This window comes from Terrapene carolina, unplaced genomic scaffold (assembly GCF_002925995.2).
Source record: "Terrapene carolina triunguis isolate 2854851 unplaced genomic scaffold, T_m_triunguis-2.0 Scaffold141, whole genome shotgun sequence".
In the NCBI taxonomy this organism is placed as follows: Eukaryota; Metazoa; Chordata; order Testudines; family Emydidae; genus Terrapene; species Terrapene triunguis.
In genome coordinates this window covers 2756739-2771703 of record NW_020664492.1, presented here as the reverse complement: position 1 = coordinate 2771703, position 14965 = coordinate 2756739, and the positions used below count along the sequence as shown (strand labels likewise).

Below are 14965 nucleotides of genomic sequence, written 5' to 3'. Positions count from 1 at the left end.
TAGCCAGTATATGGGTTTAATACCCAGTCTGCCTCTCCCTCAATGTGAAGAGGACAATGCACACTTGTGGTAACCAAGCAGAGATTTCCCCAAGCACTCCAGTCAAAGCTCACTGGTTTGGATTAAAACATAAAATAAGTTTATTAATTACAAAAGAGAGATTTTAAGTGATTATAAGGGATAGCAAACAGATCAAAGCAGATTACCTAGCAAATAAACAAAAACCGCAAACTAAGCTTAATATATTAAATAGATTGGATTTGAATTAGCAGATTCTCAGCATAACTGATGGTACAGGCAGATTTATAGATTCTTAAGGCACAAGCTGCACAAGCTTGGGTTTCTCAGATCTTCATACACAGGCTAGAAATCCCTTTAGCCTGGGTCCAGCACTTCCCCCAGTTCAGTCTTTGTTCCTCAGATGTTTCAGGAGTCCTCTAGTGTGGGGAGTGAAGCACCACAGATGATGTCACTCCCTGCCTTATATAGCTTTAGCATATGGCGGAAACCTTTGTTTCAAAACTTGGTTCCCAGAGCGGTTTTGGAAAAATACTGATATCCCAAGATGGAGTCTAGAATCATGTGGCCTGGTCACATGTCCTTGTAGAGTCATAGCAGCCATTACTTACAAGCTGTTTGGAGTGTTCCAGGAAGGCTCACCAGGTGGTTGATAAACTTCTCCTAAGGCCTACTGTTCTTTCTAATGGCTCATTGCCCTGAATAGGCCCTTCCCAACCAGCTATCTAGACAGAAAGCATCTTGCCTAGTGGGTGTCACCCAGGTATAACTACATTTGAAATACAGATACATAGTCAATATTCATAACTTCAGATGCAAAAATGATACATGCATACAAATAGGATAATCATATTCAGCAAATCATAACTTTTCCAATGACATCTCACATGACTTATCTTGCGTAAAACACATCATAATTATGCTATAATCATATCACTATGAAGAATACGGAGTGCAGTGTCACAATACTCATAAATGAAAATTAGAAGGTTTGAATGGCAATGATTATCTGAGACTGTAATCAGATTTTCAGTGCACCGCAATGTGTGGCTCAAAGGACAAAATGGAATCATGCTTTACTTCAATGAATATTCAGTGAAACCCTGCTCTTTTGTTTGGATGACCGGGTCTTGAGCAGTCCCATGGCAGTGGTGTCAAGTCTCCGGAGTCCAGCAGCTCTGCACAGTTTTACACAGACAGAGTGTTCTGTTAAAGAAGATGAACTATACTGAGTTTATAGTCTTTCAGTTCTGCCCTTTTCATGTAACATTACCCAGATATTATGAATCTGGACTAATTGCCATGCTTGTACACCCTTGCATTGCCCTATTTCCCAAATCTTCCCAAATCAAAGGCTCTGTGCCTTTTTTGTCTGAGAAGGAAATTTGGTCTTTTACAGCCATGTGAACGTTTATGTGTTTTTTGTTTTTGTTTTTTTGTCTTTTCCTTGTGATACAGGGCCAAGCATACCTACCATAAAACTTTGCTGGAGCAGGTTCAGGAGCTGGAAACTAAATCCAAAGAACTGGGAAAAGCTATGCTTCGTGATAGTAATGGAAAGAGGTAGGGCAATTCCATCCTAATTTAAAGAACAGATATTTCTCCTCCTTCACCCCCACCCCCAAGTTTCTTTTTTCATTCATACCTAATTCTAGGTGGGATCCTAAGTATCCTCCTCAATTTTATCCACCCATTTCTTTTTTTAAATCCATCTTTTCCACTTCATTTCTCCTGTATTATTGCTGCATAAAGCCAAATTTGACACTCCAACTCAAATCTCCTTCATGATGGCATGTACCACTACCACTTGGTCACCAGAGCAGATTAAACTAAGTTTGTTGTATATTGGATGGTACCAGGGGTTTTGATCAAATGTTCGGATAAGAAAAAAAGTTGGCTATGACTCCGGACATGAAAAATTTTAGGCCAGCATTAAAAGGAGGAATGGAAAACAGAAAATAAGGCCTGCACTGGTACCTGGCCCAGTTTGTCTGACCTCGCAGCTTTTGTGCTCTCACTTTTCATCTGTAATTTACAGGGCTGTGAGTACAGACTTCTCAGCATGGTCACTTGCGCTTCTCCCTTCTAGCCACGCCATATGGACAGAACGTATTGCTGTTATTAAATGCTTCATTGTAAGGGAGCGTATATATTGTGTGGGAACTTTTGTCTGGTTTGAAAGAAGCTAAAGAAAATCATAGTGAGGCTTTTCCTTCAGACAGTTTCATTTACGTCTTTAGAAAGTGGCTCTGCCTCAGCAAATCGGAAAGCTCTCTGAGTTCAAAAAGGGTTTATAACTAATTCTTGTGTTCCTTAAACAATATGGTACCACATGACCTGCTAAGAAACTACATGATCATTAAACTGGATTTTAGCAAACCTTATAAACTAGCAAACTGAGTGGAATGGGGCTTTTAAAAAGATTTCATTCTTCCAGGGCAAGGTCATCCTTTGAGTCTTTGATGTCTATTCTAAGGTAAACTAATTGCCGTATTGTAGCTGCTGCTGAGGCAAGCTGGATAATAAATGTTCAGCTTAATTTCTCTACAGATAGTGCCTACCAAGTCACAAGTTGCCAAGAAGTGAATTTGCCACCATGACTAATACACTGAAAAGCTTTAGAGATTCCCTAGTATGAATTTTAATATGTTTGTATAATATGCCCTTAGTGCCCAGATCTCAGTCTCAGGGATCAAGATCGAAGGAAAAATAGTACAAAACAAAAAGAAAAAAAAAACAAAATATGTAGAGGTCATTTTAATTAACAGTGAGTCACTTTCTGTCTTACTGCTTTTGAGTACTACAGATGTATGGTTTTATTTATAAATTGCAGCCACATGCAAAGGTGCTAGGGTGAACCTAGAATCATTTAAAATGAATAAGCAACTTTAGTGAGCAAAGTCAACAAAAGTAAAAGGCTCAAACCAAAATTTTGAAACTTGAGGGCCTAAAATTAGATGCTTAAATAAGAATGGCCTAAATTTTAGTGGTGCTGAGCAACCACCTTGGAGTCAGTGGGAGCTGAAAGTGCTCAGCACTGTTCAGAATCAGGCAAAAACTTGTTTAAAGATATATGCTTTGCACCGTGAACTAATAGTCAACAATCTCAAATCCTGTTGGACCAATGAAATGAATTGGGTCCAAAGGACTCCTTTGAGAACAAGCAGTCTTTAGCCCCCAGGCATTCAGTTCTGTGAAACTGTTAGGGAATCTGCTGTGAGGGGGTTCATGTATTTGTACAGAATACGCAATTGTATTTCTGTGTTATGTTGGTTTGTTTTTTACTGACAATATTAACTGTCTGTTATTGACACCACTAGAAGGGGGGCGGGGGGGAAGTAAAACTGTTGTCTTTGCATAATGCCTCTCTGGGTTATGAAACCAGGAGGAAATGCCATGAATAGTCATCAAGAAGCAGTTTATGTGCACATGTGTCTCCTAGAACTCGATCGGCTTCCCCGTTTATGTTTACACATTGTTGTGGCTTTTTGTAAATTTAACATCTGTGTTGTAATTCATTCAGATGTCGCATGTTTTCATAGCCTTTTATTTTATTGCATTCTCACTGCAAACACTTTAATCTGCATTCCTCCTCCATATAGATTCACTTCATTCTCGAAACGCTTGCATGGAGATGATGTAAGGAATCCTCCTGGCCCTCCTTCCCAACCCCAACCCCCCACCCCATGCATTTTTTTTTCTCCCTCCTAATTGCTCCCAGATTTTCTGGGTGGTCCATCTGTGAAGTAGATAATGGTGGAGTGCCTCAGTCTGCTAGAGGTTGGTGTGTCATGCTTATGATGTGGCCTCCTGAGTGCTCCTTGGAATTATGTCTTTTATCTCCTTTGTTTGTCTGCTGGCTCTTTCACACCTGCTTGAAATCATGTGCTGTTCCTTTGGGAAAGGAGGGAGATGGGAAAGTGGCGTACTGGGAATTTCCTTGAGCTGCAGTCTCTCTCATTTGGCTATATGTTTTGTTTTTTTTAAATTTCCTGAGGGCTGCTGGGAATCAGGAGCACTGTGATTTGTGCTCCTTTGCTTGCTCCTGCTGGGTGCCCCCACTGATGGCATGATATTTCTGTTTACCCTGGGACTACCTAGGAAGGGAAGTGAGTAACTAGAATCCACTTGTTTCTAGTGCGGTGGGTAAAGCTATATTAAAACTGCGCAGGACTGCCAGTTCTCTCTAAGTAAATGTTAACACTTGTTGGAAGTGTTTCTGAAAACATAGCCACTAGATGTATGCTTTGTTCAGGCAGTGCTGGGAGATAAGCTGGCTGTCATCAGGATCTGCTTTCCTGTCCCATGTGGTGTACACTATTTTTGTATAGTGTCTTTCACAGAAAAGTATCACAAAATACTTCACACTCAATTAAAGATAAGAGAGGGACTTATGAGCACTTATGCAAGTATGAGGTGCACATTCTGAATGTTACAAACTTTTCAGCTTAACGGCAAGTGATTCAATAACCGCATGAAGTCATGAATGCACATGGCATTATGGAATGGGGCACAAATTATCTTCTGGGTTGCAGTTGGGCTTGTTTTGGTTTTTAAAACCTGGGTAGGATGGCACCATGGACCACACTCTGGCCTTGGGTAGGTTCTCAGTGTCATCAGTGGGAGCCTTGCACACGTATCCAAAATCAGAATAGCTATACAAAACAGACTTGTCATTGTAATGTTTGAGATGAATGAAAACTAAACAGCTCCCCTTCATTGATTACATTAAACTCATCTTAATCTTAACCCCATCTGACTAGTTTCTAGAACCTAAATCATTTTTATTCATGACCTAAATACTAAGGGCAAAATTCTGCCCTTACTCACCAGTTTTGTGAACAGCAGGCGAGTTAAGGAAACAGCAGAGCCAGCCATATGTTCGGTTTAGTGAGCCATCCTGCCTGTGCAGGGAAGTAGAACAACACACTCTGCATCCTAAACCTTCACAATCCTCTGTGCATGCAGTGGGAGTGGATGCTTTGCCATGCCCCCAAGTCAGTAAGCTACCTGTGGAGGATCTGCAAGCTCATTAGCCACTCCCTAATTTGACACTCAAGAGACTGCTGGGCTGGAATCCAGTGCAGCTGCAATCTGAGTGAGCCTTGGTCCGGGAAGGAAATAGTCTCCCTGGCACACTCATGTAACAAAAGGCAGGATTTAGCACTAAATTTACATGAGTTTGGAGAGGTGAGGGGGCAATTTACATGCCAAAGCAAACATGGACACCTGACCAAAGGAGCTATGTGAAATTTACATGAAGAAAACAAACACATTTTCTACCGATCCACATACATAAGTGACTGAAAATAACTGGGGAGAAATTTTTGAATTAAAACTTTTTAATACCCAAATCATGGCTCAAAAAGAGCCAAATCTAGAGGGTCTTATTTAGTTTGTTCTCTGTCTAACGTCTCATTGAAATCAGTGCGAGTTTAGTCTGAATAAAGACTGATTAGGGACCAAAATGACTTTTAGCTTGAAAATCCATGTCCGTTTATTATCACTGTGTCCAACCAATAGGCAGTGAATAAAGCAGTGCAATACTTTGCTTTGTGAAAGTGAATTTTGATATTCAAGAGGGTTTCTATGTCTCAGACTTGCATAGAGAACTTCCTTCAGGGTTTATTTATTGGGGGTTAGGAGATTTTTATTTTATACTGAATAATATTGATGCTTTAATAGTTTACTCGACCCTTTACAAGGCGCTGAAGGACTTGTCTGGGTTATAACCGCAAAGTGTCCAAATCATTTAGAAAAGGGAAAGAATTCCCCCAAATCATTTGGAACTGTGATGCAACACTACCCTTGCCCTATGTAAAATAACACGGGAATAGGCAAAATAGTTTTCTGAGCCAACCAGGCATAGGCCTGTTCTTTGAGTGTACTTCTGTGCAGGATTTTTCATTACACTTTGACTCTTACGATTTAAACTCTCTTTAAAGTCACATTAAAAGACAGCTATTTTTATCATCAGGTAAGAAACCAACACTGTTTTTCAGTGCAGTTTAAAGAGCAGATCCTCACAGTCTCTGTAGTGTCTCTGTCCAACAAGCAGCTGCATTGTGGTTAAGATTCTCTTTCATTTAAGTGCTTTTTGCTGAGTCCACCTTACTGTGTTGCTTTGGTAAAAGGAGCTGCATGACTAGCCTTCTCTCCTTAAAGCAAGCTATCTTGTTCATCTTCTTTTCTGCTTTACTTAGTCCATGAATGCAGATGCCTATCTAGTCATTTCGATAGCTGTAGGACCCCATCAGTGCTCAGCCAGCTGATACAGGAACTTATGGAGGCTTGCTCACTCAATAGGCCCCTTGAGAGAAGAAAGAGTAGAGTCAAGGAAATCTGACTCAGCCCCCTTACTGTGTATTGTAGCCTAATGCTGTAAACCCCCCAGTCTTACAAAGGCAAAAATAGAATTGCTAAAACATATTTTAAAACAAGCCTCTGCGTAAATTAAGGGCCTGATCCTGCTGCCATTGAAGTCAATGGGAATTTTTCCATTAACATCAAGGTTTGAGCTCGTTATATTTCCGAGTACTAGCCTTTTGTCATTTTGTATTGATGCATTTCAATCAGCATACAACTGAGAGAGGGAGACCGTTTCAGTAAAGCACTTCAGATCAACAGGAACAACAGAATGGTCTTGATCTTATTAAACACAAATACACTTCTGTGTTGCAAGCTGGTAAATTACATTGTATACACTGTGCCAAATTCTGATCTTGTTTACATGTCTACTTCAGTGGATTTACTCAAGATTTACACAACTCTGAGATCGGCATCTGGCCCATCTTGTGCAGCTGAGCATAAAATTAGGTTGCAATTGAGAGGTATATTTTCTTTTTGAGGTTTAGGGCTTCTTAGCAAAATTTCCAGATGTTCTTCATACCATTTCAGGAAAGGAAAGGAAAGATTTCTCCATCAACGTACACAACAAAGTGACTGTCATTTATGGTTTTTTCTCCCAGTTTTTCTACTAAAAAGATATTAGACTCTTTTTACTAGCAAAATGCATATAAAATTAGATCAATGCTCCCTCTCTCTCTCTCTCTCTCACATATATATATAATTGTTTTATTTTATGCTATCTCATTTTATCTGGATGTAGGTAAAGAGAAATGACAGGTTTTTCTTCATTTTCATATGTATTGTTAATTTCCGGTGCTTCGACCCCTTTGCATAAGGCATTTAAAATCACAGGGCTTGATCCTGCTTTCAGTTGGGAAGCATCTCAGCAAATCAGCTATAGCCCTGGCAAAGATAAACACAGTGATTGATTTTTTTTCCAAGTGACAATTTGCTAGATCAAGCTTAAGCCTTTTAGAACAAACTAACAGAATTATACTTGCTCCCTCTACAGTACAGTAGGTTCACATCACATCACGTTGATAATTCCTATCAAATAATTATCCTTCAAAAATAGCAAATAAAATTAAAAAAAAAAACACAATGATCCAGAGTGAGGCTTAAAGCTGTGATCAAATCTGCTGACTACCTCAGAGCTGAAGGCGGTACAAACACACAGGACAAAATTAAGCTGCAAATTGAAATGGAAAGGTGGGAACAGTGGGGACAGAACAAAACGAGAATGAGTACTGATTAAGGGGCTAGTCTTCTCCCCAGTGCTTAATCTTGAGTTACTGGGTTAGGCTCTAGAGATCTTGATGGGGGGAAGGGGAAGGAATCCTCCCTCCAGTATGCACAGCAGGAGAACTGCTCCATGACAACAGCTCCAGTCTAATGGCTTGAGCAGTCTCTTTGGCCTGAGTTCCTCCTTTGCCCACTCCCAGGGGAGAGGGAGGAGAATTTGCAGCCTGTATGTTTTATTATGACATACATTAGTAACAAAGGGTATGTCTACACTGCGAAGTTGTCGACAAAACTTTTGTCTTTCACGAGTACTTTTAACCCCCCCCCCCCCCCCCCCGCAAAAGACAAAAGTTTTGCAGATGCAAGTGGCAGTGTGAATGCGGCTTTGTCTGCAGGAGCGCTCTTCTACCGACAAAGCTAACGCCGCTCACGGGGATGGAAGTATTTTGTCAGCAAAATTGCCGACAAAATACCGACAGAGAGTGTTCACACACTGATTTTTAGCGACAAGGCTGTGTCAACACAGCCTTGTTGCTAAAAGCTGTGTGGTGTAGACAAGAACAAAGAGCGCTATTTTAAGGGTTGCATTTAACAAGGGAAGGCTACATGGAAAATACTCCATACCAGTATATGAGAGAGACAAGGTGTGTGACATATCTTTTATTGAACTAACTTCTATTGATGAGAAAGACAAGCTTTCAACCCACCTTGTCTCTCTCATATCCTGAGCCCCACATGGCTACAACTACACTGTATACATACCCAGTAGGCTGTTACCAAATACTCAATCAAACCAGATTTTTTTTTCAAACCAAGCAAATGCCGTAGCCTGCACTGAGAACTATGCCCAGACAGTGTCAAAATTCAGCCATTTTTACAGCTGGCATTCAAAAAAAATCTGGTAAAAGAGGTTGTTGGGGGAGGGTTGGGGGGTGAGTAGCAGGGCCGGCTCCAGGCACCAGCGGAGGAAGCACGTGTCTGGGGCGGCACATGCTAAAGGGGCGGCATTCTGTCCATTCTTGGGGCAGCACAGTCCAGGCGGCTTTATTTTTTTGCTTCGGTAGTCCAAGCTTTTTTTTTTTTTTTTTTTTGCTTTGGGCGGCAAAAATGGTAGAGCCAGCCCTGGTGAGTAGTTAACAAGAAAAGTATATTTCCTACCCTTGCCAAAGTTAAAAATGATTGAATGGATCTTGTTCATACTTTCCAATAACAAATCACCTTTGGGCAGAGACCAAGCATGGAAAATTTCAACCTCAAAGGTGACTGTGTCCGAAACATAGGAGTGTGTAGGAAAAGCATGTTATAATTGGAACTGTATTGCAACCTTATCTATAGAGGATACTACCAGCACCCATGGTAAGTGCCAAGTGATGCACTTAGGGAGAAGAAGTAAACGGGGGCACTGATACTAAAGTGAGGATGGTTGGGAAGCAATAAATCACTCTTCATTTCCTGGTTTTCAAAGGTTTAAGTTTAGCTGAAGCAACACGGAGCAATCTTAACTCTGTGTTGGTGACATTTTGGGACAGTTAATAGTAATGCACATGTGCACACCTACATACACACCTGTGAGTAGATAAAATATTTGAAGCACTTTGAAATGAAAGGTGCTATGACTATCTCAGGCTTATTGCTTTGTTTGTATCTGTGCTGTCTATTTCTTTTTCCTAGGTGGGTAACTTACATTTATTATAGCAGGCGCTTGGTAGTACCTTTATAGTTAAGGTTACAATACAATTCCAGTTATAACAACCTGCAAAATGAAGGATGATCCTAGTGGTCTTTACAAGGCCATGAGTAGGAAAGTATTATCTTCAGCAAGACATAATTTGAAACAAAAAAAAGGACCCTAACCCTAAAAATCACTTCTACCCATGCAGCCTTGCTGACTTTCCTGAGTGTGGTTGCCTGGGTAGAAAAAAGAGAAGAATTTGGCCCCAAATATCCATATAATACAGTTTCTGTGTAAACTGTTATGTACAAGGCTAAAAGGAACTGTCAAGCATTTGAAATACAGTAAAACAAAGGCCTCCTGCTCCCAAGCTATTTCATAAACCATAACAATCGCATTGCTACTGCAACACCTGCATGTACGTTGTGTGATATTCTGAACCTTCGTAACATCCGATGAGGATAAATATATGGTAAAGCTATATGGGAGCTGAGCTGACCCAGGTGTCATATGTTTAACCTCTAGAAACCTAACTGCTACACTGTCATCGTCTCTAACAGGGGCGGCTCCAGGCACCAGCACACCAAGCGCGTGCCTGGGGCGGCAAGCCGAGGGGGGCGGCCTGCCGGTCGCCATGAGGGCAGCAGTCAGAGAGCCTTCGGCGGCAAGCCTGCGGGAGGTCCACCGGTCCCGCAGTTTCGGCGGCAATTCGGCGGCGGGTACGCCGAATCCGCGGGACCGGCGGACCCCCCGCAGGCACGCCGCCAAAGGCTGCCTGACTGCTGTGCTTGGGGCAGCAAAATACATAGAGCCGCCCCTGGTCTCTAAGGTACATAGAAAGAGGGAGAGGACAACAATACAATCAATTGTTAAACTCACACTCTCCAGCTACTGATAAGTCTTTGTTTTGTGTTTAAAATAACTAGTCATTCTATTCTCAGAGAATTTTGAAAAATCTACTAGAATTGTAAAGAAGAAAAAATGCCCAGCTCCTGGATCACTCACCTACTGATCTAGGGCAACACTATGCACTTCTCTGCACTATCCAATTATACTTTGTGCCCCAGCCATAATCTGGTGCTTAGTGTTTGTTGATGGTTCATTGCATATTTACAGGAAGAAACAGAAAGCACTTGGCTAGTTTTTATTTCAGTCTCCCTACTTGAGTGACATATTGATTATGTGCCTAGAGACTGACTTTGCAAAGAAAAGGCTGAAGATTTCGATTATACACTTCAGATATTGGTATCAAACACCCCTGCCATAAATGACTTCCTCAAGAACCTCTCTGGAGATCTCTGCTGATTACATAGCGGCTTCATTATCAGTAAAGTCTGTTTGCTTTTAAAATTAAAAAGACCTCCTACCCAGATTGATCTCACAGAGTAAAACATTCCATCAACCTGATGCAAGATAACCAAAAATAACACCTCCCCTTCATGAACTGCGACTGAGAGACAAACCAACACAAGCCCCTGGCTACTTCTGCGTATCATCATGACATGTAAGGGTCATTGTTTTTCTTGACACGCCAAAAACCCAGCTGATCAGTACTCAAATACCCACTCACCTATTCACTGAGAGGGAAATTCACACCTGTACAGGGCTCTCTCATAAATGCGCACAGTTTACAGCTCCTCTTAAGACCCGCGTTGTGGGCTTACGTGGGACTTAAGTAATGCCCAGGGTCTTGGTGAGTCCTCAGTACCAGGGTAAATGTCACCTTAAACTAATTTCACAGGATTTGCTTAATCTAACTAGGTTCGCAGTCCATGAGAATCTTCCTTTCCATTCTACTCATTCTGAAGCCACCTCATGCCCCTCTTCTTCAGCCTTCTCTTGCTATTGCATAGCTCCATCTTCACTTTTCCCCTTTCGGGAACTCACATAATACAGTTTTTGTTTTTGTTTTTAAATCAGCAAATTTTTTAAATCTTTATTAAAAGGAAAACAAATTAAATTGGCATTTGTGGCCTAGTGATAGTGTAGAGGGAATGCACTCAGACATCAGGGATATATGGGAGAGGGGTCCTCCTGTGAATCAGTCTCCTATGGCCAGTTAGGAAGCTATGTTGATGGGCTCTGAATGGGGGATATGATCCAACAGTGACCAGGACACCATAAGTGCTTAGATACTATGCTGGTGCTGGATGACATAGAAAAACCTTATATAGATCTTAGGGCGGGGGAGAGGAGGAGTGTGGTAAAGAAGTGAAAGAATCCTCCAAAATAATTGGTACACTCTAATAGCTGGGTAGGACTCTATTAACTAACCCCATGTGCCATGGTCGTGCTGCTGTAAAATTCACTGTGTATAATCCTCTGATTAACCTTTAGTAGAAATTACTGTTAGAAAATGGGCTGATTCAGGGGAGCAAGGGGACCTATGAAAAACAATTATCCACATGTAAATGGTGTAGTGACTGTTAGAGATGACCAAAGCTGGAAGAAAAACCTGAACCTCTTCAACACGAGGCTTTGTTCTTTTCTCCTTCTCTTAACAGTGTATTGAAATGTTATTTTCAGCAACAGAACTGATGTCAACACAGAAACAGCAAAATCCAGGCTAAACTATTGGTTGGAAGGGGCAGATGAAACCCATAACTAGGTTTAAAAATCATGCAACCCATAGCAAAAGTTCTTAGCAACAGAAATGTTGAGGTACTTTTTAAATTATTTCTGAACTTTAGAAAAGCTACAAAGGAAAACTATTGGACTCACAACAAAGACTTCAGTTAGCTGAAGTTAAGGGGATCTGATTCTCCTCTCACACCTGCTTTGCACTGGTGTACCACCACTGGCTTCAGAGGAGTTATTTCTGAGCGAGAAGGACCGGAGCCGAGGAAGAGACCTCAGACAAGAAGATATGTAACAAGATGTGTCACAAGCAGAAAGCAACATATTAAATCAGGACCCACTTACTAGTCCCTTTAAAGGGGGCAGAATTTCAGCTTGAACTATGAGGTTTTTCTGGTTTATATCACAGCTTTCCCATGATTTAAATGTTGCTACTGCACTGAATAGAAGAAATTGTGATGCAGCACCTGCAGATAGAAGGGTAATGGGATTCATAGTTATTCAAGTCACAGAAAAACAGCTGTGCATTTTCCTATCCTGTTGGCTCAAACTTCTGTGTGTAATCCTCTATATTTTATGATATTTAGGAGTCTGTGGGTCATACTTTAGCCTTATATTTACTATGTATTCAGAGGGTAGAGGGATAGCAGCCAGAATACACACACATTTTTTAATTTTTACAAATTGTTTGCAGATTTTATGGCTCTGTCAAGGCTTTAATTACAAATATTACATTTCTTCCTGCAGGATACTGCAGGGGCAGGGAAAAACAAACCATCTCATATATTTGTGTTTGTATTGGACTAAACATTTTAAATAATCCAAACACATTAGTTTAAGAAAAAATCCTAAATCATCTTGTCCATTATAAATAACCTGCCTATATTCTGCAGCTCTGCTAGCACATCACCACTGACATTCTGATGCAATTCTGAAAAAAAAATTTAACCCAACCAGTGCCTGTATTTTCCAGGGAGACTCTGTTTTAAGTGAGACATCTGCAGCCACTTTAACCTTCACTTCTTTGTGAGCCCTGCTTTTGCCACCAGCCAATTAGTGAACTCTGGAGGACTTTCTGGGTCAAGCTATACCAAGTACTTCAAATCCTCATTAACACTAATTAGTGCTCAGTAGGTTAATTGGTGGTGAAGCTCATCTTTTTTTAATTACTCAAACAAATGAGCCAGCGGGACCTTGTGGTCAGCTGTGAATTATTCTGTTTGTTTTGATGCTCCTCATTTGAATGTGTAAAGCCAGATGTTTGTTGCCCATACTTAGGGCCTGTTTGCTTTTGTTGGAGGAAAAAAAGGACAAAAAACACTTTTTTAGCACAGTTAATAAGCATCTTAGCTGACACCTTAGAACAATTAAGACCCAGGATGCAAGAGTGACTTTGTGCATGGGATAGAAAAAGTCATCATTTGAAATGATAACGTATCACCTTAAGATGTCCCTTCAATTCCTTATCAGATATAACAAACAAGTGCAATGTTATTGATATAGTCCAAAAAGAATCATACACATTGGAAATGGTAAAGACCTAGTAGGTTGTCTTGACCATCTCAGGCAGCCAGTGCAGGGAAGTTCCCTATTCAATATATTTTCTATTGTTAATTCATAGAATCAAAGGCCAGAAGGGACCACTGTGTCTGACCTCCTGAATAACACCAGCCATAGAACTTCCCCAAAATAATTCCTGTTTGAACTAGAGCAGATCTTTTAGAAAAACATGTAGTCTTGATTTAAAAATTGCCAATGATGGAAAATCCACCACAGCCCTTGGTAAATTGTTCCAATGGCTAATTATTGTCACTTAAAAATTTGCACTTTGTTTCCAGTCTGAATTTGTCTTGCTTGAGCTTCTAGCCAATGGATCATGGTATACCTTTGTCTGCTAGATTGAAGAGCCCATTAACAAATTTTTATTCCCCTAGTAGGTGCTTACAGATTGTGATCTTAACTTTGTCTTTGTTATAGTAAATAGATTGAGCTCCTTTAGTCTATCACTAAAAGGCAGGTTTTCTAATCCTTTAATCATTCTTGTGGCTCTTCTCTGAACCCGCTCCAGTTTATCAACATCCCTCTTGAACTGTGGACACCAGAACTATCCTAGTATTTCAGCAGCAGTTGCATCAGTGCCAAATACAGAGGTAAAATAACCTCTCTACTCCTACTCAAGATTCCCCTGTTTACTCATCCAAGGATAGCATTAGCCCTTTTAGACACAGCGACAAATTGGGAGCTGATGTTCAGCTCATTATCTACCATTACCTCCAAATCTTTTTCAGAGTCACTGCTTCCCAGGATAGAGGCCCACATCCTGTTAGTATGGCCTATATGCTTGGTTCCTAGATGTATACATTTACATTTAGCCATATTAAAACACATATTGTGTGCCTGTGCTCAGCTTACCAGATGATCCAGATCACTCAGTATCAGTGACCTGTGCGCCTCCTTATTTACCACTCCCCCAATTTTTATGTCATCTGCAAACTTTATCAGTGATGATTTCGTGTTTTCTTCCAGGTAATTGATAAATATGTTAAATAAAGTTGGGCCAAGAACCAATCCCTGAAGGACCCCTTGTTTTAAATGTCTTGTTTTAAATAACTCAAATGATTAATTTTGTACCACTTCCTCGTAAGACTGTTCCACAATCTTCATCTTCATTCTAAGGACATTTTCCTTATTCATCCTAAATTATCGTTGCTTTGGTTTTACTTCATAACTCCTTTGTATCACTTTAAGCAGTTCCTCTATACCTTTTGTAGTTTTACCCTTCACATACTTGTAAACAATTATTATATCTCTTCCCCCTCAACTCTCACAAAGTCATTGTTTAAACAAGCAACACATTGAGCTGTGTGGTCCCTTCTAACCCTATGATTCTATGTTTCATTCTTTTAATTCTTTCTCATAAATCTGCCCTTCTGGCCCCCATAAGAGCATTCTCTCGATTACCTCCAGTTTGGTAACGTCGTCCTGTTATTGAGGTGCCCGAAGCTGTAGGAAGTATTCCTGGTGTGGTCTCATCAGATATGTTTATAGACCTGTCATCTCTCTGCCCCCTGATGCACTTTCCGTTGCAGTCTGTAGCCCAGTCTTGCA

The 14965-nt window shown here is 40.7% G+C and overlaps 1 long non-coding RNA gene across 1 annotated transcript in view; it reads left to right on the top strand.

Moving 5' to 3' along the window:
• Positions 1 to 1482: 1482 nt before the first annotated feature.
• Positions 1483 to 14965, top strand: part of LOC113406816 — a 33228-nt gene continuing 19745 nt past the window's right edge. Inside the window, exon 1 of the long non-coding RNA XR_003369883.1 lies at positions 1483 to 1581. This is a non-coding gene — a long non-coding RNA (uncharacterized LOC113406816). The remainder of the gene's footprint in view (positions 1582 to 14965) is intronic.